The sequence below is a fragment of the Gnatocerus cornutus genome, chromosome 4 (genome assembly GCF_029298725.1).
Source record: "Gnatocerus cornutus isolate USDA-ARS CGAHR chromosome 4, icGnaCorn1.1, whole genome shotgun sequence".
Lineage (NCBI taxonomy): Eukaryota > Metazoa > Arthropoda > Insecta > Coleoptera > Tenebrionidae > Gnatocerus > Gnatocerus cornutus.
The window spans coordinates 6950346-6974370 of NC_142236.1; the positions used below are offsets into that span (position 1 = coordinate 6950346).

The 24025-nt window shown below is 32.0% G+C and overlaps 1 long non-coding RNA gene across 1 annotated transcript; it reads left to right on the plus strand.

The window, feature by feature from the left end:
• Positions 1–2200: 2200 nt before the first annotated feature.
• On the plus strand, positions 2201–2700 carry LOC148176301 (uncharacterized). Its single transcript, XR_015770008.1, has 3 exons — positions 2201–2284; positions 2343–2447; positions 2497–2700. It is a non-coding gene; the product is annotated as an uncharacterized LOC148176301 (long non-coding RNA).
• Positions 2701–24025: the final 21325 nt, after the last annotated feature.

Sequence of the window (24025 nt, forward strand, 5' to 3'; positions counted from 1 at the left end):
AGAATCCAAAGAATCCAAAGAATCTAAAAAGAAATTTAAGGAATTTATGGAATCTAAGAAATCTAGAAATTAAAAAAGAATTCTAGAGAATCTATGAAAACTACAAAATGTAAGAAATATACCTAAGGAATCCAAATAATCTAGAGAATCTAGGGAATCTAAGAAATTGAATCTATTGGACCTAAAGAATCTAACGAAAGTTACCTTAAGAATTTAAGGAGTCTAAGGCAGCTAAGAGACTTAAGAAATCTAAGAAATCTAAGAAATGTAAGAAATCTAAAAATCTAAACAATCTAAGGAATCTAAGAAAAAATCTAAGGAATTTAGAGAATCTATAGAATCTAAGAAAACTCGAAAATATAAGAAAACTAGACAGAAACTAGAATTCAAAGAATCCATAGAATCCATAGAATCCATAGAATTCATAAATCCATAGAATCCAAAGAATCCAAAGAATCCAAAGAATCCAAAGAAACCAAAGAATCTAAAAAAAAATTTAAGGAATTTATGGAATCTAAGAAATCTAGAAATTAAAAAAGAATTCTAGAGAATCTATGAAAACTACAAAATGTAAGAAATATACCTAAGGAATCCAAATAATCTAGAGAATCTAGGGAATCTAAGAAATTGAATCTATTGGACCTAAAGAATCTAACGAAAGTTACCTTAAGAATTTAAGGAGTCTTAAAAAAATCTAAAAAGTCTATAAGGAATGTAAGAAGTCTGTTGAGTACCACCGATTCGGGATCACCATCCCTCATCCCCTCCACCTGAGAGGGGAGGATCGTGGTCACCAACCGCCCGGAACAACTAAGACACATTACGTTTTCAAATTTCAAACTTGTAAGATTATCCCTCAAGAAGTAAACAGTTCAAAACGCAAACATAGCATTTTATTTCAAAAAGTTACGATCCGCTGCTCCTCACATTCACCCAAAGAACAAAGTCTAAGGCAGCTAAGAAACTTAAGAAATCTAAGAAATCTAAGAAATGTAAGAAATCTAAAAATCTAAGCAGTATAAGGAATTTAAGAAAAAATCTAAGGAATTTAGAAATTCTATGGAATCTAAGAAAACTGGAAAATATAAGAAAACTAGAAAATCCAGGAAATCTATTGAATCGAATCTGAGAAATCTGACGAATCTTCCGAATTTAAAGAATCTTAGACTGTTTGATCTATGGAATCGAAGGAATTGAATAACCCAAAGTACCAAAAAAACGAAATTAACGTAAAGAACGCAAAAAACGCAAATAATGGAACGAACATTTTACCGTTAATGCTCAAAATAAACATCAAATTTTAATTTTACCCGCATTAGCATCGATTAGATTTTTGTAAGAAAAGAATCAATGCATATTTAATTCTATTACTCCTATGAAATAATAAATTAGAACATTAGGTTCTGATTTAGGTTGTACTAATGTTCATATTTGGGCAACCGTCCCTGAAATGATCATTTCACGTACCTCTAGCAACGGCCGTAAAACTAAATGTGACTTTTAGTTTAGTTTTTGTATAGAAAAGCTCTCAGAACCCGAAGAACATTCAGTTAGAACGAGAAAAATCAGAGAAATTGTCAAATCGCATTCTTCGTTGATTGTGTTTGTTTGATCAACTTACTAAATTCAAGACGTTGATGACTATTTTTGCAGGCTGTTAAAGAAACTTTGCCAAGACTTCGCTGCAGTAATACAATTTTGTGCGCTATTTTATCAAGTCACGGTAATTGGAATGGTTCTGGTTGCAGTAATAGTTATTTACAGTCGCGTGTGATAACTTACATTTTACAGCGCGAAATCAGTTTGAAGCACGACGGCGTAGCCGGAGTGCTTTAATGATTGAGCGCTGTAAAATGGTTAACGCACAAGAGTTGTATTAAACTTTTTGGCCGAAAAATTTTAATTTAAATAATTAGGTTTTTCAAAATTCATGAGAACTGTCACATCTGACATTTGTAAATTTCATCATCTGTCAATTCTGTCAATTTTGTAGTTGGTGCACAAAAAGTACACAAGATGGCGCTGTATAAAAAACGTTTTAATATTACTTTAAAAATAGAAATATTGTCTTAATTGAGATAATAATTTAGGTAGATTCCACTTTGGTGATCAATCTTCATTATGGTAAAGTGATTTTAATTTATAAACGCATGTGAAGAGCAGACGATTTTGGCAATTTTTACAGCACGGCGTGTGTAAACGTCCAGAACGCTTGTAAATCTAGTGTTTCCGAAGCTGTCAATTGAATGTTAATTTGACGTTTACAATTCATGAGGCCAAAAAAGTAAATGAACGTACAGGCTGCTCCGTAAATTAATTATTAAATAATTCGTTTGTTTCAGAGTCCAAACAGCGTAGAAGATATCATGGCAATTTTGATTGTGGTAATCACTGATGTCTACGTATCACTATTGTCAGTGGCGTGGGGTCAAACCATGCAAGATATGGTTACTTCTAATTTCATTTTTACTTTCTGCTCTTATTACTTTCTTGTAGACTAGTGGGTTTTTTGATCAGTTATTGACGTGTTCCTGGCATTGCTGGGATCAAAAAGAGAAAAAAATGCTCTTGGTTATGATGAAAAATTCTAGTGAGCCTATATCTGGCCAAGTTTATGGTGTTGGACCTGTGGGATATAATTTAATTATTCAGGCAAGATTTTATAAAAATTCAAATTCTTACTGTCTTATAGATTTTTAGGTTGACTTATTCTTTTGTTACTCTACTGTATGGTTTGCAGTACCGATAGTTAAGTAATAGTAGATTACATACCGAGGTGGGAAGTTCATGATTCCTCTCGAGAGAAAAAGTTTGTCACCGAGGCGTCACAATTTCTCGAGAGATAGGAATCGAACTTCTACCGAGGTTTGTATACTATTTTATTCACAATCATATTAAAAAAATAATAAAGAAAGTGAAAAGTCCAATATTTATAAACGTTTATTTGCTTCCAAAAACTGTTACCAAATTACTTCCGCCCATGCTCTACATTGCAAATGACTCATCTGGAGTGGATATATCTAACACTTTTTCACACGCGCACGCATCAAGAGAATAAGTAAAGTCCGTTTTTTTTTTTAAACCACCAACACCGCAATGTTCCCCTGCATTACAACCGGCAACGTTGCCTAGGGAGATTTTTGGTGAGAAAATAATTGTCAAATTTTTGACATTTCTGAAAATTAGGCAGTGTTTCCGTTAAATACGTTTCTTTTACAGCCTCTTGGATTGCAAATCAAAGGATTTAATAGTGAAAAGACTCGGCACAGCCTGAAAGGCCGTTTTGTGTAATCAAATTGTCAATTAGGCAACTAACCTATTTGATTTTATCACCAAAAAGTCACCATCGACGACGTTGCCGGTTGTAAAGTGGTGGGAGAGTGCGGTGTTGGTGGCTTTTTAGTAAAAAAACGGACTTTAGTTCAATTTGGTTCGACCTCCTACCAAAGTCGCTACTGTCAATTCATGAAGTTTCAGGTTAGGAATTTTTGATTTCAATACAACTTTATTATTATAAATATCTTGAATAGTAAAATGAATAATATATTTAGCCAACGAAACTTAAAACTAACAAGTTAAATTATATTAGAGGGAACACCGTTAATGTTAAATGTGAACGAAGAGTGATCATAACCTGCAACATAGTGTCAGACCTTGTTTCAGTTGTTCACTTAAAAAGTTAAACTCCTGCAGTCAAACGAGACTCGGTTGTTTCTCCTCTTAAAATGTTGACATTCTTCTCATTTTTTGTAAAATTCTCCGGAAAATGTACTAGTTTTAAACGGTATAGAAGCTTCAGCATCCATTTCACACCCTTTTTGAAATCAACTTCGACGCCAAATGACAAGATAAAATTGTCAAATTCAGTAACGCGGCCTACTTCATTTATCAAAATCTAGTTATCTGGCATTTGGAGGTCGGGAAATGGTCACTTCCCAGCGAGTTGGGAAGTGAATTACCGTAGTAACAGCTCACTTTCCACCTTACGAAAAGTTAGAAAATGAACAATTGTTGACTGATTGTGAATAAAGTATGTTTTCCTACGACCCCATATGAAAGTGACATTTTCCACACGGTTAAATGACTCCGAAAGTTGATGTTTTCGTACATCCATTTCCGAAAGTAAAAGTCACTAGTGTGATATGAATATATCCGCACAGACCTGTCAAAATTGACAGTTATTTTCAAATACAAATGTAATTCTTGAATGTTTGGCCTAAATATCTAGACGATTCACTGTAAAACAACAAGCATAATGATAAAAATGAATTGGTTAGGTCGTTTTTGACAAATCAGTTTTGACAGGTCTGTGCGGATATATTCATATCACACTAGTGACTTTTACTTTCGGAAATGGATGTACAAAAACATGAACCATCTAAATATGTGGAATTCGTCACTTTTTTATGAGGTTGTAAAAAAATGACATTTAGAATAGATAAGAAATGAACTATTGTCGAAACTTATCGGTTTCTTCTTATCGGCTGGCGCCTCGTGCATCTACTTTTACACTCGTGCGAAATTGATCACTTTCCGTACTTGTTATGTACGTAAATATCTATATAACAATAGTAGACGCCAATTAGTGTCACTTGTCAAACGTCAAAATTGCCAACAGGGAATGAATGTAATCAACAAATAAAAAAAAATTGTTAGAGGTTGAATCAGTTTTATTTCTTAAGCGATCTAGTTGTCCTAGATCCGTATACAATAATTTTTGAAAAGTATTGTGAGGTTATGTAACCAACGCTGTAATCATTATGTCCGTAAAGTTTAACTATTGAAAAAAGTGCCGAATTTAGGAATTGCAGCACAAATTAGTACAGAATTAGCACACAATTATGATATATGTTTAAAAAAAATTATTGCAATTCCTAAATTCGGCACTTTTTTCAATTTCGTGTTATTTCAGAAAACATACATGGAATAGAAGGCAACCCTAAATACAGATTTCAACAGATTTTAAATGCTAAATAATATGTTTACATCAAAATTCATCTACAGTCTATTTCACCAACTTATCCCGATCTCTCATAAAAATTTAAGAGAACGGTTCAAGTACCGACATCCCGCTCTGTCTGTATTTGACCGAGTACGCTGTCAAATATTACTTTATTTTTAAAAATTTAAATTCTCATTATTTTGTTACAAGTCAGGTTCAGAGACTCACGGGTACTAATCCATCAGGTACGCAAGTGAACTTACATGGAGGTAATTTTTTTTATGTTTTCTTAGAGTAAATTTTGTGCAATTCTTTAGTGATTTTTGTGTTCTATTGTTGTCGGTGTTCGCATTCCTAGTTGCACTCTGAGAGCTGATCTAACACTCGGCATATTTGAGAGCTTCTGTCTCTCTTTACTTCTTAAATTGGAAAAGAACAGAGAGAAACACAATCTTAAGGGTCTACGCTACGCTATACCCGGTATATGGCTTACGATTTTTCGTTTTTGAAGCGCATTTTGGACTTTGAAAAATCGCTCGACCTCTGTATGTATGCGTCTCAGGTAGAGCTATGGAGGTGACATCTTCGAATTTTGAAAAAATGAAAAATTTGACTTTAATTAATTAAAAACTGAAATTCCCATTTTTCGTTTTTAAGGAATATAAAGCAACCTACGAAGTTAAAAAAAATACCAACATGTGCAGAATTAAAACCTCTATGGAGGTGACATTTTTGTTTTTGTCATTATGCTATAATTTTGAAGTTATTAATAAAAAAACAAATCAAAAATAGGCAACCAACAGTACAACTAACGCAAATTATCTTATTCAAATCTCATGATTTACGACCGCTCACTAGGGGGTCACTGACGTTCCGCCCAATTGTAATAAACTGCTGTCGGGTAAAAGTAGGTAAAGACCCAACTGATCGCTCTCGGCAACAAACATCGAAGGTACTTGTAGCAAGTGTATTGAGAAATAATATTTTTAAACTGTAATATAATTCACTGTTTTCCACATCACCCTTGGTGTACACAGAGACGGCGCGTTTTTTTTTAAGTGCTCTCCCCAATAGGCCTACTGCACTATTTTGACTCTAACTATAAAACTACTTTATTTTAGAAATGACAATCCGGACATTTGAACGAACATAATTTATAACTCTTTCTTTAAAATTGTTTTTTAAAAATTTATATACAAAAGTATGATCACTATTAAAATTCAATGCTGCCGCATAACATCTCCCTTGGTAAGACCCGGCAAGAGAAAAGTTAATTCGTTTCCCACCTACAAATTTATTAACGACAGAATTGAAACATTCCACTATGTTATTAGCCACGTCGTAATGTAAACTAACTGACAAATTCGCGACTCTATTTAATGCAGGTAAAAATATATCGTAGAGAGAACTATTTTTAAAATTATTATACTCAATCAAATTTGTGGTATTTCCAACTTTATTACAAAAATAAGTTGCGCATTTACTGTGATCACCGAATATATGAGCAGGTCCATTGTGAATGTCTCGTTTTAAATTTTCGATTTTTTCTGAGAATGGCAAATTTTCATTTTTTCTGTATCTAATCGCACTTACTACAGCTGTTCTAAATTTAAGTATATTTGTTCGCAAAAATTTTCTAACTTGAAGGTCTGTTCTGGGAATTTTTGAAATTTTGCGCAATTTTGTACAATAATTTCTTAAAACATGATTTCTACACTCAATTTTTTGAATAAAATATGTTGGTCCATATGGTCCATATGCTTGAATTTTCTTATACACACTACTGTCTCCATCACCGATAATAAATTTAAATCTTAAATTATGCATCTGAACAGACTTTTTAAAAGCCTCTAAAATAACACCTGCCTCCATTGATGTGGATGATTTTTTCCAATTTGCAAAACATTTATGGCGGGGCACTGATTTCTTATCAGTCTTGAATCGTTTACAAAACTTGCATAATTTATTTTTAACAGCCACAAATAAAATTTTTTTGGTTCTCGCACCTATTACACATCCAACTCCCGATAAAGCATTATAATTAGACTTATAAGAACGCTTGGACCATGCTCCATCAACAATTACAGTAATAAAAGGTACCCCATCAGCATCAGTATCACCTAATTCCACCGCTAATTTACTTTCTTCTTGTCCAGCAGATAGCATTTCATCAATAGCCAATGTTTGCGTTTTTTCAAAAACTTTTCTTTCCGTGTTAACGTATTTTTTAGAACTCATTTGTGGAATATCTAAAGCGGCACAAAATTCAGTTAATTGCGCATGACCCCCACCTACAGCAACATTTCCGCAAACAATAGATTCATTAATTTCACATCTAGCATTTTCTGGTTCTGAACTGAAAGTCTACAATTCTACACATGTTACACTTATACGTAAATATACTTTTTAAACCTATTCGTTTTTCCGCAATTATATCAAAGTTCTGAAAATTGCAATTAAATTGATCGTGTTTTAAATTTTTTATAGTATTAAACAAATGATTTATATCTACAATTCTACGACCACTGAGAGAAAAATTTGTATTATTGGAAACATTTTCTATTTCAAAGACATCGTCCGATAACTCTGACTCAAAACCGCTATTTACATTTTCACTTTTGGAACTCTTTCTAACATTTTTCCATAACCGCTTCGCAATTTGCTTCCTACTTTTTCGTTTAACTGATGTGCTTACATGATTTATTGAACCGTTCGCCATTGTAAAATAAAATAATTAAAAGCAAATAATAATCTAATCTAAAAAACAAAAATTTGCCAGTAACGATAAACACTCTCTATATCTGTAATAAACAGCAATTCTGATACAAGCAACTCACCCACTTTGAACAAAAAAACTCACTAAAGAGATTTAGAAAAGTAAATTGATTCAGAAGTCGAGCACAGTCAAAAACACAAGTGTTCACAGACTGAAAGAATTTAAATTTTTTTTTTCAAGATATTTATACATAGGGCTTTCATCCCTTTATTTGTTGTTGTAGTAGGATAAAGAAGTGGGGCTATCACCCTCTAAATGTCTTTTTCTAAGTAGGTAAGCTAAGAAACTCAAATTCGTTTTTAATTGCTTTTGGATGATTGGAGTTTAGGGATTTGCAATATTTTCTTGAAATGGAAATTATGGTGTTAATCTCGGGATTTTTTAAAGCAAAACATTTTTGAAAGCAAATTGTCTTATTGGTTAAGTGTAAAATCCACCGGTAGCAGGTAGCTTATTAGAGATGAGGATTTTTATGTAAAATTCGTACAATTAAAGACACAAGTGGATACAGGTTTTTAAAAAATAGTTTTTTGCATAATAACAATAAACGACAATTTTGCTTTTCCTGTGTGGTTCTGACTTAAAAAATATTAACCAATATAGAAACTATGATAATTTAAAATGTTAAAATTGTTAAAAATGAATTAGGGAACTATTTTTATTGATTATCGGGATGTATTATTATGAAGAGTTAATTTTTAAATCACAGAAAACAACAAAGTAAAAAAGGCCCAAAAACTCATGTGTCAGGTAAAAGGTTTGGTTAAAAAAAATTAAATGCGTTTTTCTCAAATAAAAATAATAAAATAATAAGTAATTTTAAACTTTCCCCGGCGACCAGTGAGGAAAAATTTCGGACTACATTTACGAAAATTACATTTTTCAATTAAAAAACATTTTGCCATTACGTACTATGGAAACTGGAAATTTGCGGATTTTATACATACATTTTCCATTAATTGAAAAAAAAAATTACGCCCGTAAAATTTTTACCTACTAGAACCAGAAATTTCACGGGCTCAAAACGCAGAGAAACTCAAATCCTGATATTTAAACTCATCTTTGGTCCAACACGAATTTATTGTTCCAACCGCTGGGTTTCTTAGGAAATGTGCAGGTCAAGCGACCGTTTCCATAAAGTTTATGATTCCCTCATTACCAAATCCTCGGTAATCCCTTTTGGCAGCTGTCAATCAAAGGTGTTGTTAAAGTTGCATACTTTTCAAACAGAAATTTTCGGGCAGGCTCGTAGACCCTTAATGCTATACGTTCTTGGTTTGCTTTAGCTTCAGTTATCGGATAGAAAGAGATAAAACCATAAACGTACTTCATTTCTTGCTCTGAACGCTTTTATGGTAGATCGGGATAAGTTCCTGAAACAGACTGTACGTGTCCAAAAATACTAATCTGATTTGTCATTGATGAATTGCTGAACATAGGGAAATAAATTTTTTTTCTAACACTAATATGTTATACTGTTTCTATGGTGCATAAGAACTCACCCTTTATATTGCTCTTAAAATACGCTTTTTTTTATAAAGTACGTCGTCAATGGCAACGTATCTTATAGAGTTATAAAATACGATTCAAAAATTCACTTTATTCATTTTGCTTAGATTTTTCATAAAAGTTAAAAGTACAGTAATTGAAATTTTGACCGACGTTGTTAGAACTAGCACATTTCTCCCGTAACATCGTTAATGTGTTTTCAGCTTCTTCTGCAAATATTTCATTCACAGTTGCTCTTGTAATAGCCGTTTCATTCTTAAACTCTCTTCCAGCATATTCTTCTACTTCGACTACTTCATTCCCAATGGCGCAATGGATGTTCCATTCCCAAAAACTTGTCTAGCTATCTTTAATCTTTCTCCCAGCGACTCTTCAATATAAGATTCTGCTACTTTTGCAGATTCCCATCCTCCATGTCTCTTCAAGGACGTAATATCTCCCCCTACATTGTAAATTTTATTATATGTTCTGAATAATAAACTGACTACTCACCAGCATTAACAAAAAGAGTCGCCGAAGTGCGGCGAAAACAATGCCCAGTGTAACTCGATGGATTTTCTAGTTTAAGATATGTTGCGATTTTCTTAGGAATTTCCCCCAAGGTGTTGATTTCCACACATTGGCAGCTGCACTTTCCCTTATTGTAATGTAAGAAAAATCTTGTAGGTGATTTTCTTGGGCGCAAAACAATATAACGTCTATACAATTCGATGGGATTAACCCCAAAACCTTCACTAACAATGGTGAATCGTCGTTCCTTATGGGTTTTAGAATCCGGAATAATGACATTTATTGTGTCACCACAATCATGTACGTCACTGAATTCCATAGCGGCCAATTCGGCTTTTCTACAGGCTCCAGCAACTCCGAAGATCAGTGCAACCTGAAAAATTTCATAAAATTTATGTCTAAATATAATTTATTCATTACTTTGACAAATAAATATTCCCCTTCATCCGCTTGTTGTAAAAATGTTCTAATTTCCTCTTGTGTCAAGACCTTGGACTTTTTACTGCGAAAACCAACATTTAAATTTTTTAAGAAAGGAATAGGGGGAAACTTGTCAATTTGTATGTTGTCTTTGGCTTTTAGTGTAGCCTTGAGCATGAAATATTCTGGCCACAATGAGGCTGGTGACAACTTTTGCGACTAAAAAGTAAATGTGTTAGTTTTTCAAAAATGTTCCATTTCTATTTACGCACTTACCCTCATATCCAGGAATGTCATATCCAGGAATGTCAAAATGACATCTTCCGTTACTTCCGTGATGCCATTCTTATTTTTCCAGTCATGAAATGAATGATACACTTTCTCGTAGGCGGGTTTTGATTTTGCAGGTAACAAATTGCCCCGTAATTCCTTACCTTTTTCCTTCATTTTTTGAGAAACACTCTCGCACATTTTAACCGATGCAAATTGTTTTTTTTCACAATTTGTTTACTGCTACTATAGGAAACCTACCACCGCACACTTTACCCACCACACTTTGACACATTTTGCTACAACTAAGAATTTTTTAATTAAAGAAGATTATTCATAAAACAAGCATTAGTGTTAGAAAAAATCTTGAAGACAACTCGTGTTTTATAGTTGAAAAATCTCGTTCTATAAAATCCTCGCTCGCTCCGCTCGCTCGGATTTTAACTACGAACTCGATTTTTAAACTCTGCTTTCCAGAACCTTAAAATAAAGGTCGATTAAAAGTGGATTGTACTTTAAGAAGTTCTTAATTTAAGAGTCATTTTTTAAATTAAATGTTATTGCGGCATTACTCAAAAAATCAAAACAAAAATGTGAAATTTCAAATTTCCCTCTCAAAGTTTGGAAGTTCGACATCTCGCTTATTTTTAGAGCAAACTTGCGTTTTTGAAACTGGTTTTACGCAGAATTTCGCACAAATTCGAAATCCGGGCTCAAAATCTACGTACGACAACAAATAATCGAGTTATGGTCATTTAAACTTTCGGACAGTCAATTTTTATTTTTCAAATTTATAATGCTCAATATCTTCGAAACTACAACAGATACAAAGAAACGGTTTGTGGCATCGTTTTTCTTGCGCCTTTCTCCTTTAGAATTCGCCTCCAAATACCCCAAATTTGATAATCTATTTTTTCGAAAAAAAAACTTCCAAATATCGATAAAAAAATTTAATTTTTTGTTTTTTAGCCGCTACTTGTAATCTATTTGCCCTTCCAATCTGAGATTTGACCAATTGATAGATGGTGCTCTTTGGATTGATGTAAACTCAAACGTACTTAACATCGTCTTCGCATAAAAAAAACACTGAAAATCACCCCAAAAAACTCCTCGAAAACGGACTTTTATCAATGTCTCGTTTATTTGTGAAGCAAACTCAAGTTATTTGTGCTCATTTATCGCAGAATTTTACGCTGAATCCAAAACCAGGCGAATTGTTAGCGTACGTCAACAAATAATTGAGTTATAACCGTTTAATTTTTGATAGTCGCCACAGACTCAAAATTTTGAAGGTTTATAAGTATTAAATATCAATATCTCGGAAACTACGACAGATGGAACGGAACGGTTTTGGTTATCGGTTTTTTCGCGATTTTTTAGATGTTTTTAGATTATCCGAAAATCGAAAATTTAATTTCGTTGAAAAAAAAATGCGGATAAAAGTATATCAAACTTTTGCGGTCGAAATCTCACTTATTTTTTGAGCAAACTTGCGTTATTTAGGTTCATTTTACGCATTATTTTTCGAAGATTCTAAATCCGGAATCAGAATCTTCGTACGATCACAAATAATTGAGTTATGACCGTGTAAAGTTTCGGATAGTTGATTTTATTTTTCAAATTTGCCCCAATAAAACCAAATAAACCAAAAAAAAAATAAAATTGCACGTGCAAAGAATCCACGAGATCAAACCAACAGAAAAATATAAGAAAAAATCATATCTGAGGAGTTTTTTAAATTTTTTTTGACTCGAATCGAGAACTAAAGAATTGAAAACATGACCAGCGAATTATATCCAATTTTCCTTATAAATTATTTAGTCAGAGAGAGGTCAATTACATTTCGTCAATAAATTACGATTGGAATACAAACCATGACAACACCGAGCTAGTAACAACAAGACCATGAAACTAAAATCAGTTTTTCTTCCAGTCCAAAAGCAAATCAGAAAAATACTTCAAGATGACCTCTTAAAAATTTTAAGTGCCAGCAACATTACAATTTTAGAGTTAATCTGCCACCCGATCACAAATAAAATTGTTGTTTTTGCATTGTTCTTTAGCTGCGTGATCGTACTGCTGCAAGGATACTGGCTCTTCGCCAACTTCAACTTGAATTTTTTAATCGACATTTTTATGTCGTTCAGCATGGCTCTTAACGTACGTTTCCACACATTAATTAGGTAGTGCTAAAACTTAAGATTTTTCAGGCGGTATTCTTCATTGGAATCGTTTTATTTAAACAAGAAAAATTTCTTAATAATTTCAATCAGTTAAATGAAATTGCCTCTCCGGGAAGATTTTCAAGAGAGCATAAAGTTTTTTGCGTCCATGCTCTATTCGCTGCTTGTCTTCTCCTGGTCTCCGTTCTGGCAATGAGTTTAAACTCAGCTTCAAGACGTCGAATTTTCTACATAACGGTTTTATTTGAAGAGAACTTCTCATGGCAATGGACGTGGTTCTTCAGTACCATTTATCAGATCATCCTCTTGTATTCTTTACTCTGTTATTTACTAATCTTGTTTTTATGCCACTCTTTTGTTGTACGCGTCATGCACCAATTCCAAATTTTAAATTTTAGAACAGAAAAACTCTCAGAAACAGCAGAACGCTCTTTGAAATTTGAGATAAAAACGATTGCGCAACTTCACTCGGCCTTGCTTCGGTTGGTTTCATCGAATAATTTTTCACAATTTTTATGACTATTTTTGCAGATTGTTAAAACAAATTTGTCAAGACTTTGTCGAAGTTGTTCATATTTGTGCACTACTATACCAAATCACCGTGGTCGGAATGGTTCTTGTGGCGCTAAATGTAAGTAAATATATAGACTGTTCCAAAAATCACACAAAGAATTTTTTTTCAGAGCCCAAATAGTGAAAAAGATGTTAGCACAATCATTATTGTCGTTATTACTGATCTTTATGTATCTCTATTGTCGGTGAAATGGGGTCAAACCCTGCAAGACATAGTCAGTTGTGTTATCATTTAGGTTTTTTTTTCCTAATCGCGTTTCTCCAGACGAGCAAATTTTTTAATCAACTCTTGGGGAGTTCATGGTACATCTGGGATAAAACAGAGAGAAGAATGTTACTGATTATTATGGAAAATTCAGTAGAACCTTTTGCTATTCATATTTATGGAATTGGATCAATTGGATACAATAATATTCTACAAGTAAAATTTATAAAAAAGTTGTTTTTTCTATTTTTTTTGTAGATTTTCAGGTTGACCTACTCGGTTGTTACGTTGCTATATGGTTTACAGTACCAATAAAGAAAAAGAAGAAACAAAACAAACACAAAAATACAGCAATTTTAAGCTTATTTTATTATAAAAGCTGGTCCACAATTCGACATTTTTCTTAAAAAACCATAAACTTTTGATATTGCGAAAACAGAAGAAAACATCAAATAAAATATTAACATTTTTGTGACACTTCTGGCCATACCGGTGTTAAAAATGTCAAATAAACTCATCGTGTATGTATGTAAATACAAATAAAATTTTCCTATCTTTTAATTTTTTTAGAATTGTTATTATGTTTTTTATACAGGGTCCGGCAACACTTGTGTCCACCCCCAAAATCGTCTTTAATTTTAAAGAAAAAATTTTGAAAATTTGCATACGCTCACAGTTGACGAAGCTCTAGAAGCTGACAAAAAAAATTGTTTTTTATCACGGTTTGTTTAGCGTCGCGACACCCAAGAAGTCTAATTTTTAGCGATTTTTGAGTTTTTGCGGAAATATTCGCGAATTCAAATTTTTTTCGACATAACTGTAACAAAAATATTTGAATTTTTGTTTTAAATCAAATACAAATTGTGTTTAAAATTTGCGAAAAAAACGCTGCTTTATCAAGTTAGTTTTCAAAATTATAACGGCGCAGTGGCAAACTACGTTTACACCAAAATTTCACAAGTCACTTCATTCACTTTATAAAGGCTAATTTTGATTTACACGGGCATGTTGCACTTTATGGACACCACAAATCGTTAATTAACATCGACAAAGCGACAATTTCACCAAGTAAGGCTTTTGTTACAATCTAAAGCGAGCCAATGAATAGATGTCATTTGTGACACAAGATGTTGACAGATGGGTGTAAACGTAGTTCCCAATTTTGACGTAATGAAATTAGAAACTAACTTGATAAAACAGCATTTTTTTCTCAAATTTTGAAGACAATTTGCATTGAATCTAAAATAACAACTGAGATATTTTAAACATACTTATATTGAAAAAAAAATAAATTAGGAGTTGATATCACAAACCCTCACAATTACCTAAAAATTACATTTTCAAAGCGTCGCGACGCCAAAACTATCAGTGATAAAAAAAAAAAATTGAGTCAGCTTCTAGAGCTTTGTTAACTGTGAGCGTATGCAAATTTTGAAAGTTTTATCTTTAAAATTAAAGATGATTTTGGGGGTGGACACAAGTGTTGCCGGACCCTGTATGTATGTTGTTATACAGGTGTCCCAGAACTTGTGACCCAGAGAAAAAAGGCTTATGAAGGCAACAATTCTGAACCAAAATTTTGAAACAAGAAATTTCTAGCTCAAAAAATAATCGAGTTAATACAAAAAAAACGGTGGCCAATCCGGAAGCTGAACAAAATTTGAAAATCGGTAACTATGGACACATACTATCGTCCATTGGTCAGACTCTCGTTGCCTAGGAAATTAGGATGGCCTTTTACTCCACCTCTAGAATAAGCTTTCGGGATTGGTTGTTAATTTTTTATCCTTTCTCGAATACTATTAAACTTAAGCAATTTTTGTTTTGAAATTTACCATCTGTATTGCTGTCGGCACCCTCCCTTGCTCTCTGGGTCATGAGTTCAGGAACATCCTGTATATCTACTGTTATGTTCATTTAAAAACAAATAGACAGGCCATGACTTTGTTTCACAACTTGGTAACACTGGTGAAGCCATAAAAAATGACACCTGAAGTAACATTTCGTTCATGACGTTAGCTCAAATTATTGATTGATATTCAGTGTTGCCGAAATCACATTAAAATCGTGGCCTCTCTATTTTATTTATTAAATGAACATCCTGTGAAATATCCCAGTTTTATAAAAATTTAATTTTTATGTCGCCGTCATTTTTTAACGTTTTTGGAGACATAAATAGGCCGGAAACAGCGTTTGACGCCCTAGGCCTCCAAAAAAACCTATTTTTTTTGTTTACCGGTTGGTATCAATTGACACTGGAGTGTGCTGAAGTATTTTAAGAAAAGTTAGAATGTTACTTGGAGAGCAACCTTTAAGAGTAAAAGTCACTAGATCAGAATCTTTTTTAGTTTTTAAAATTTTTAAATTTTGTTGATCTAAAAAATAGTGTGGAGCGCACGTCCGAAAGTACTTTTGAAAGTCTTCGTGTTGCTACGTTTGCTTCTTCTTCTACGTTGCTTCTTTCCTATTTCACTCAGACTTCCGGCCTTGTGATTCAAATTACTATTTTTTTTTTGGAATTTCCAGTGTTTTTGTAGATCTTTAGAATTCTTTTTGTTTCGGTTTTTAGAACTGCAATTACATTTCTCTTTTATGTCAATCTTTAACTCTACTTTTGTCTCTGTCTCTATTATACCACCATTTCTCTCTCTCCATTATCTTTATCTCTTTCTTTGTGATTGTTTGTTGTCTGTCTAGTTTCCTTTCTTTGCTTGTCTCTACGTTTAACCATGTTTTTATCTACATCTTTGTTCCTTTCTAAATTTCCGTTTTTAGAACTGCATCTGCATAAATTGTCTTCATTCTGAACAAATGCCTTTTACAGTTTTATGAATTTCTTTTCCTGCAGATAATTTTTTAAAGGCGCCAAACTTAAATTGCAACTCTTCGATTGGTCGTTTGTCAAAGCTGATTTTTTACACTTTTGCAAATCTTGCTGAATGTCAAACAGGAACTGTCACATTTGTCAAATTGTCACCAAACTGTAAAACCATCAGCAATAAACTTGCTTTTGTAATTTTCAGTGCCCTTTAGCAGGTACTCGCAATTTGTTATAATTTTTCGTTTTTTATGAATATATTTTGCCATTAGTAGAAAACTTCACAGCTGTTTGTAAAGTCTGTGGCTTAGTGCAAGAAAGACCAATTTAAAAAAAACATGATAAGATAACAATTGAATGGTGTTATGCAACAAAGATAAAATCCACAACATTTTTTTAATGAACTGCATCGCGTTATTAAATCCATAAAAATTGTCACTATCTGTTAAACTTCATATGGCTGGATCTTTATTGTGTAACCCTATTCAATTATGGATTAAATAAATGTCGTCGAATAGTGCGGTGCAGAGCATTTGTCGTTGAAAAAAATCCTTCTTTTCTACTTTTTCATTCACATTTATGTATACTACATATTAAACAAATAAACTCCAAAAAAAAATAGATTTGGTCTTTTTGTTTAAAAAATATTTGCTAAAATGGTCAGATTGGCCCTTTCAAAACTACATATTTGATGAAATAGTGCAACCTAAAATAGTACATTATTACACGTATTTCATAAGGCGAGTGTTGTAGCACGAATAAGTTTTGACCACGACGAGCGCAGCTAGGAGTGGTCAAATAGAATGAGTGCTACAAGTCGTCTTATGAAATGAGTGTAATATACTATTTTTTCTACTTTGCATTGCAAATAAATTTAAAAATTGCATTTGAAAGAAATTATTTTTGATTAGGGATTTTTGACAAGTTAGGTTTGTGACAAAAGATTCATTATTCCTAAATTCACATTTTCGTGATAATGATGATGATCATCATTGAGGTTTTGATTCAACGTTCAAGTGTCGGCATAATAACATAGCCAACATAACCAAAAAAAATTACTGTTTTGCGTGCTATAATAAAAACAATTGTTTTTAAAACAACATAAAAATATTGTTAACGCAAAGTAGAAAAACGGATATTTTAAAACTATTTTCGTTTCGTTTAAAGTAAAAAACTTATTAAATTCTAACACAATTCATTTTGACTATAAAATTTACATTAGAGGTTATTTTTTTAAATTAACTTAAATAAAATATTGAACAAATAGTTAACTACTAAACTTAAGCTAAAACATCTTATGCAGAGGAAAAGATTACATTATCCCATCTATAAATCCCTTCTAATAGAGTTGATTCGCTGAGGTAAGAAACAGCAACATCTTCAAATCATTCACTTTTTCAGAATTTAGTGGCAACGCTGTGGTAAAATCTAAAATTTTTATGAAATTATTTGAGGCAAGTTTTTTTTTATGTAATTTTTGTAGATCTAGAATTTTAAAAGTTTCTTTCCTATGAATGATTACTTTATAATTTATTTTGCCTAGACTTGCAGTATGAAATTGAAACCATTTAATAAAAAGACAATAAACAATTTTTTTTTAAATTTAAAAAAGATCTTTTTGTGCATGCTCAATGAAATTATCTATGGGATATTTCCTGTTGATGCTCCTAATTAAGCTAAATTAGTTAAAGCTAATTAGTTTTTAGGCAATTCAATTCACGGTAAATCGCATTAACACTGCAACGTGCATGAGATAAGCCCTTCTTGTATAAAAGAAATCATATCATATTATGAGATTGGCCCTTAAAAAAATCTAACTTGCAAAATATGAAATTTTTTGGTTTTGATCTTCAAGCAATAAAACAGCATTGTAATGCCAGTTTATTTTCGCTATAAAAAAAAAATCTCAAAATTCCAACAATCTCCAATTATTCGTTTGTTTCAGAGCCCAAACTGCGTAGAAGATGTCATAGCAATTTTGATTTTTGCCATTTTTTCGTTTAATTTTTACTTTTGTAATTTTTTCTCTTAATAAGCTCAACTTGTGAAAAAGAATTTCCACATTCTATTTGTACATGTATTTCAAAAACACCCTGTATAATAGAGAATCTAAAAAAATTAAAGAATCTAGAAAATCTAAAGAATATAGAACATCTAGAAAATCTAGAGAATTTAAAGAGTCTAAAAAATCTAAGAAGTCTAAGAAATCTACGAATTCAAGAAATCTAAGGAAATTAAAAACTCTAAGGAATCTAGAAAATCTAAGGAATCTAAGAAATCTAGAAAATCTAAGGAATCTAAGAAAATCAAAAAATCTTATGAATTTAAAGAATCTAAGGAACCTAAAGAACCTAAAAAAACCTACGAAAAGTAAAGAAAATGAGGAACTTAAGGAATCTAAGCGACCTAAAAAATTTAGAGAATATAGAGAATCTAAAGAGTTTAAGAAATCTAAGGAGACTAAAAAGACTAAGAAATTTAAGAAATCTAGGTAATCTAGGTAATTCTAAGGAATCGCACGTAAAGAATCGAATCTATTGAATTGAATCTATAAAATATAATCTATAGAATCTGAAGAATTTCACAAATCTCAATAACCGTAGACTATGGGATTTATTTATAGTATCTATGGGATCAAAGGAATTAAAAACCAAAAGTACCAAAAAAAACGAAAAGAAGCGAAGAAACGTAAATAACGTAAAAAACGTCAAGAATGTAAAGAACCTAAAGAATCTAAAAAACCAAAAAAATCTAAAGAATCTAAGATAAAATCTAAAAAAAAATTTAAAGAAGTTAAGAAAAAATTTTGGAAATTTAAGGAATTTAGGGAATCTAAGAAATCTAAATAATTTATAGAAATCTAAGGAATCTAAGAAAAACCTAAGAAATCTGAAAAGGAATTTAATAAACCTAAGAAAGACTTTAGGGAATCTATGCAATGTAAAAAATATAAGGAATCCAAGAAATCTATTAAATCCAAAAAATTGAAAAAATTTTGGAAATTGGATCTTAGGAATCGAATCTATTGAATCGAATCTACGGAATCTAACGAATCTCACAAATCTTAAGAATCTACTACTAGATTTATCTATGGGCTCTATGGGATCGAAGGAATTGAAGAAACCCAAAAATCCAACAGAACGTAAAGAAGTGAAAAAACGTGTAGAACATAAAGAACATAAAAAACGTAAAGAACGTAAAGAACGTAAAGAATCTAAAGAATCTAAAGAATCTAAAGAATCTAAAGAATCTAAAGAATCTAAAGAATCTAAAGAATCTAAAGAATCTAAAGAATCTAAAGAATCTAAAGAATCTAAAGAATCTAAAGAATCTAAAGAATCTAAAGAATCTAAAGAATCTAAAGAATCTAAAGAATCTAAAGAATCTAAAGAATCTAAAGAATCTAAAGAATCTAAAGAATCTAAAGAATCTAAAGAATCTAAAGAATCTAAAGAATCTAAAGAATCTAAAAAATCTAAAGAATCTGAGATATACCATAAAAAGAAATCTAAAGAATCTTAAAACAATGTAGACAATCTACGGAATCTACAAAATCTAAATAATGTAAGCAATCTAAGGAATCTAAGAAGAAGTTAAAAAAATCTAAAAAGGAATTTGAGAAATCTAGGAAAGGCTCTACAGAATCTATAAAATCTCAAGAATCTAAAAAATCTAGGAAATCCAAGAAAATTAGGGAATCCAGGAAATTCGCATCCAAGAAACCGCATCTATGGAATCAAAAATATTAAATAGAAAATATAGAATCGAATTTAAGGAATCTGACGAATCTTCCAGAAAAAGAATTTCAAGAATCTTAGATTACAGGATCTATGAGATCGAAGGAATTGAAGAAACCAAAAGAACGTACAATACGTAAATAACGTAAAAAACGCAAAAAACGCAAATAACGTAAAGAATATGTAGAATCATAACAATTTAATATTTTACCGTTAATGCTCGAAGTGAACATCAAATTTTAATTTCACCCGCATTAGCATCGATTAGATTATTGTAAGAAAAGCATCAATGCATATTTAATTCAATTATGAAATAATAAATTAGAACATCAATAGTCTTTGTCTTCGTATTTAGTAGCGTAAATTCTGATTTCGGTTGTACTCATTTACGATACGTAATATTCTTTTTCGAATTTGCCGCTTTAATAGGTCCATTAGAGTACTCAATTTGGAGTCGTTTATAGGTATCTATAAAAGAACTCGAAGTAGGAAATTTTGTTTTTTAAGAATTGGCAGAACTAATTAGTTTGGCTGTCACCTGTTTCCTGTCAAGTTCTTGGTCAATTTGGTTTTTACGATTTGTGTTTAATAAATTGCTGCGTGAATAAAAATGTATGAATATAATTGAACTGTCCTTTGCGGCTAACAATAATTGTACCTAAATATAATAGGTTTGAATACTGGCTGTGAGGTTAGGTTACGTTATGTCAAAATTCAGTGACAGTGAAACTCAATAAATGTCAAATTTTAAATTAAATTTGAAAATCAAGTGGCAAGTCGTGGTTACAAAACCATTACCAATCGTGTAACACGAAAACTCTTAGAAGTCTAAAATTTAATTTTTTTATTAAAAAAAGGGTGCAAATTCGAAAAAATAGTATAAAGGACTTGTTTTATAATGGCATTGGTGCACTCGTCCCATACAAAACTCGCCTACGGCTCGTTTTGTACACCGGGAACTCGTGCACCAAATTGGCCATTATAAAACACGTTCTTTAATATACTATAAAAAACATGTAAAATATAATGTAATGTTGAAATTTAAGATTGCAAAAAAGTGACTAGAAAAAAAACAATAAATTTGAACATCATCCAAACAACAAGAAAATGCAAGAAAGGAAGAAATGTGAGGAATGTATAGATAATTTTCACCATTTCTTCATTGATCAAATTGAGAACTAAAGAATGGACGATAGAGCCTGCAAATTACAACAAATTTTCCTTATAAATTATTTACTCACAGGTCAATTTGATTACATTTCGTCAATAAAACACGATTGAAATACAAACCATGACAACACAGGGTTAGTAACAACAAGACAATGAAACTAAAACCAGTTTTTCTTCCAGTCCAGAAGAAAATCAGAAAAATACTTCAAAATGACTTCTTAAAAATTTTAAGTGCCAGCAACACAACAATTTTAGAGATGGTTTGCCACCAGATTACAAATAAAATTACTGTTTCTGCTTTGTTCTTCAGCTGCTTGATTGTACTACTGCAAGGGTACTGGCTTTTCACCAACTTCAACTTAAAGTTTTTCATCGACATTTTTATGTCGTTCAGCATGGCTCTTAACGTACGTTTCCACACATTAATGAGGTAGTGCTAAAACTGAAGATTTTTCAGGCGGTATTCTTCATTGGAATCATTTTATTTAAACAAGAAAAATTTCTTAATAATTTCAACCAGTTAAATGAAATTGTCTCTCCGGGAAGACTTTCAAGAAAGCATAAACTTTTTTGCGTCCACGCTGCATTCGCTGCTTTTCTTCTCTTGTTATCCGTTATGGCAATGGGTTTAAACTCTGCTTCAAAACGTCGGATTTTCTACATAACGATTTTATTAGAAGAGAATTTCTCATGGCAATGGACGTGGTTCTTTAGTAACATTTATCAGATCATTCTCGTGTATTCTTTACTCTGTTATTTACTAATCTTGTTTTTATTCCACTCTTTCGTTGTACGCGTCATGCACCAATTCCAAGTTCTCAATTTCAGAACAGGAAAACTCTCAGAATCAGAATCAGAAGAACGCTCAGTTAAAATTGAGATAAAAGCGATCGCGCAACTTCACTCGGCGTTGCTTCGGTTGGTATTGATTTATTTTTTAACTTCTTCATGATCATTTTTGCAGACTGTTAAAACAAATTTGTCAGGATTTCGTCGAAATTATTCATATTTGTGCGCTACTGTACCAAATCACGGTGATTGGAATGGTTCTCGTGGCGCTACAAGTAAGTGAATATATAGACTGTTCTGAAAATTACACAAAAAATTATTTTTTTTTCAGAGCCCAAATAGTGAAGGCGATGTTAGCACAATCTTTATTGTCGTAATTACTGATCTTTACGTATCATTACTGTCGGTGACGTGGGGTCAAATCTTGCAAGACATAGTCAGTTTTGTTATCATTTAGATTTTTTCTAATTGTGTTTTTTCAGACGAGCAAGTTTTATACCCAACTTTTGGGAAGTTCATGGTACTTCTGGGATAAAACGGAGAAAAGAATGTTAATGATTGTTTTGAAAAATTCAGTAGAACCTTTCGCTATTTATATTTATGGAATTGGACCAATTGGATATAATATTATTCTACAAGTAAAATTAATAAAAAGTTATTTTTACTAACTTTTTTGTAGATTTCCAGGTTAACCTACTCTTTCGTTACTTTGTTGTATGGTTTGCAGTACCGATAAAGAGGAAGAAGAAATAAATAAGCACAAAAATACATCAATTTTAAGCTTATTATAAAGGCTGATCCACGATAAACTTTCGACATTTTTCTCAAAAAACGATAAATTTTTGATATTTTAATAACAGAAGTAAGCCTATACATCGAATCCAATGAAATACTAACAGTTTTTTGAAACTTCTGGCCATACTGGTATTATTAAAAATGTTAAATAAGCTCATCGTGTATACAGAATGTCCGGAAAGTCGAGCACCACCGTGAAACTGTATCATCGGACAATGTCATATATCACCGAAAAAATGTTAAAAATAGGTATGTCTTCAATTTTTCAAGATATGACGAGTTCAAGAGTTAAAGTTTAGTCACAAAATTAACGATTTCTGTGCAAAAATTTCGTGTTCAAATAAACTTGTTACTTAAAGGACAATTTGCCCAAAGACATGATGCAAAAAAAATTGGAAAAATCTTGTTCAAAACAATTGAAAACAATCTCGATCAGTCATCGTTCACGTGAAACCATAGTTACATTACTTTTTCATGAGCCGCCAACAATACAACAATATCGTTACTATGGCTTTGAATATTAGAAATTTAAATTATTGGGGGAACAGTTCAGCAATGTTATCATTTTCCTAATTTTATTTTGGTCCTACTGCAAAAACAGAGAGAGGAATTTTTTTGGTGCTCTAAGGGACCATCCAATTACCCCCTGTCAAGATGATGCGTCACTTTCCGGACAATCTGTATAGTATATGTACAGGGTCCGGCAACACTTGTGTCCACCCCCAAAATCGTCTTTAATTTTAAAGTTACAATTTTGAAAATTTGGGTACGCTCATAGTTGACAAAGCTCTAGAAGCTGAAGCAAAAATTTATTTTTTATCACGGTTTGGTTGGCGTCGCGACGCCTAAGAAGTATAATTTTTAGCAATTTTTGAGTTTTTGCGGAAATATTCGCGAATTCAATTTTTTTTCAACATAACTGTGATACAAACATCTGAGTTTTTATTTTAAATCTAATGCAAATTGTGTTTAAAATTTGCGAAAAAAACGCTGTTTTATCAAGTTAGTTTTCAAAATTATGACAGCGCAGCGGCAAACTACGTTTACACCAAAATTTCACAAGTCACTTCATTCACTCTTGTAAAAGTTAATTTTGATTAACACGGGCATGTTGCACTTTATGGACACCAGAAATCATTAATTAACATTGATAAAGCCACAATTTCACCAAGTAAGACTTTTGTTACAATCTGAAGCGAGCCAAAGGCTAGATGTCATTTGTGACACAAGATGTTGACAGACCGGTGTAAACGTAGTTCCCAATTTTGACGTAATGAAATTGGAAACTAACTTGATAAAACAGCATTTTTTTCTCAAATTTTGAAGAC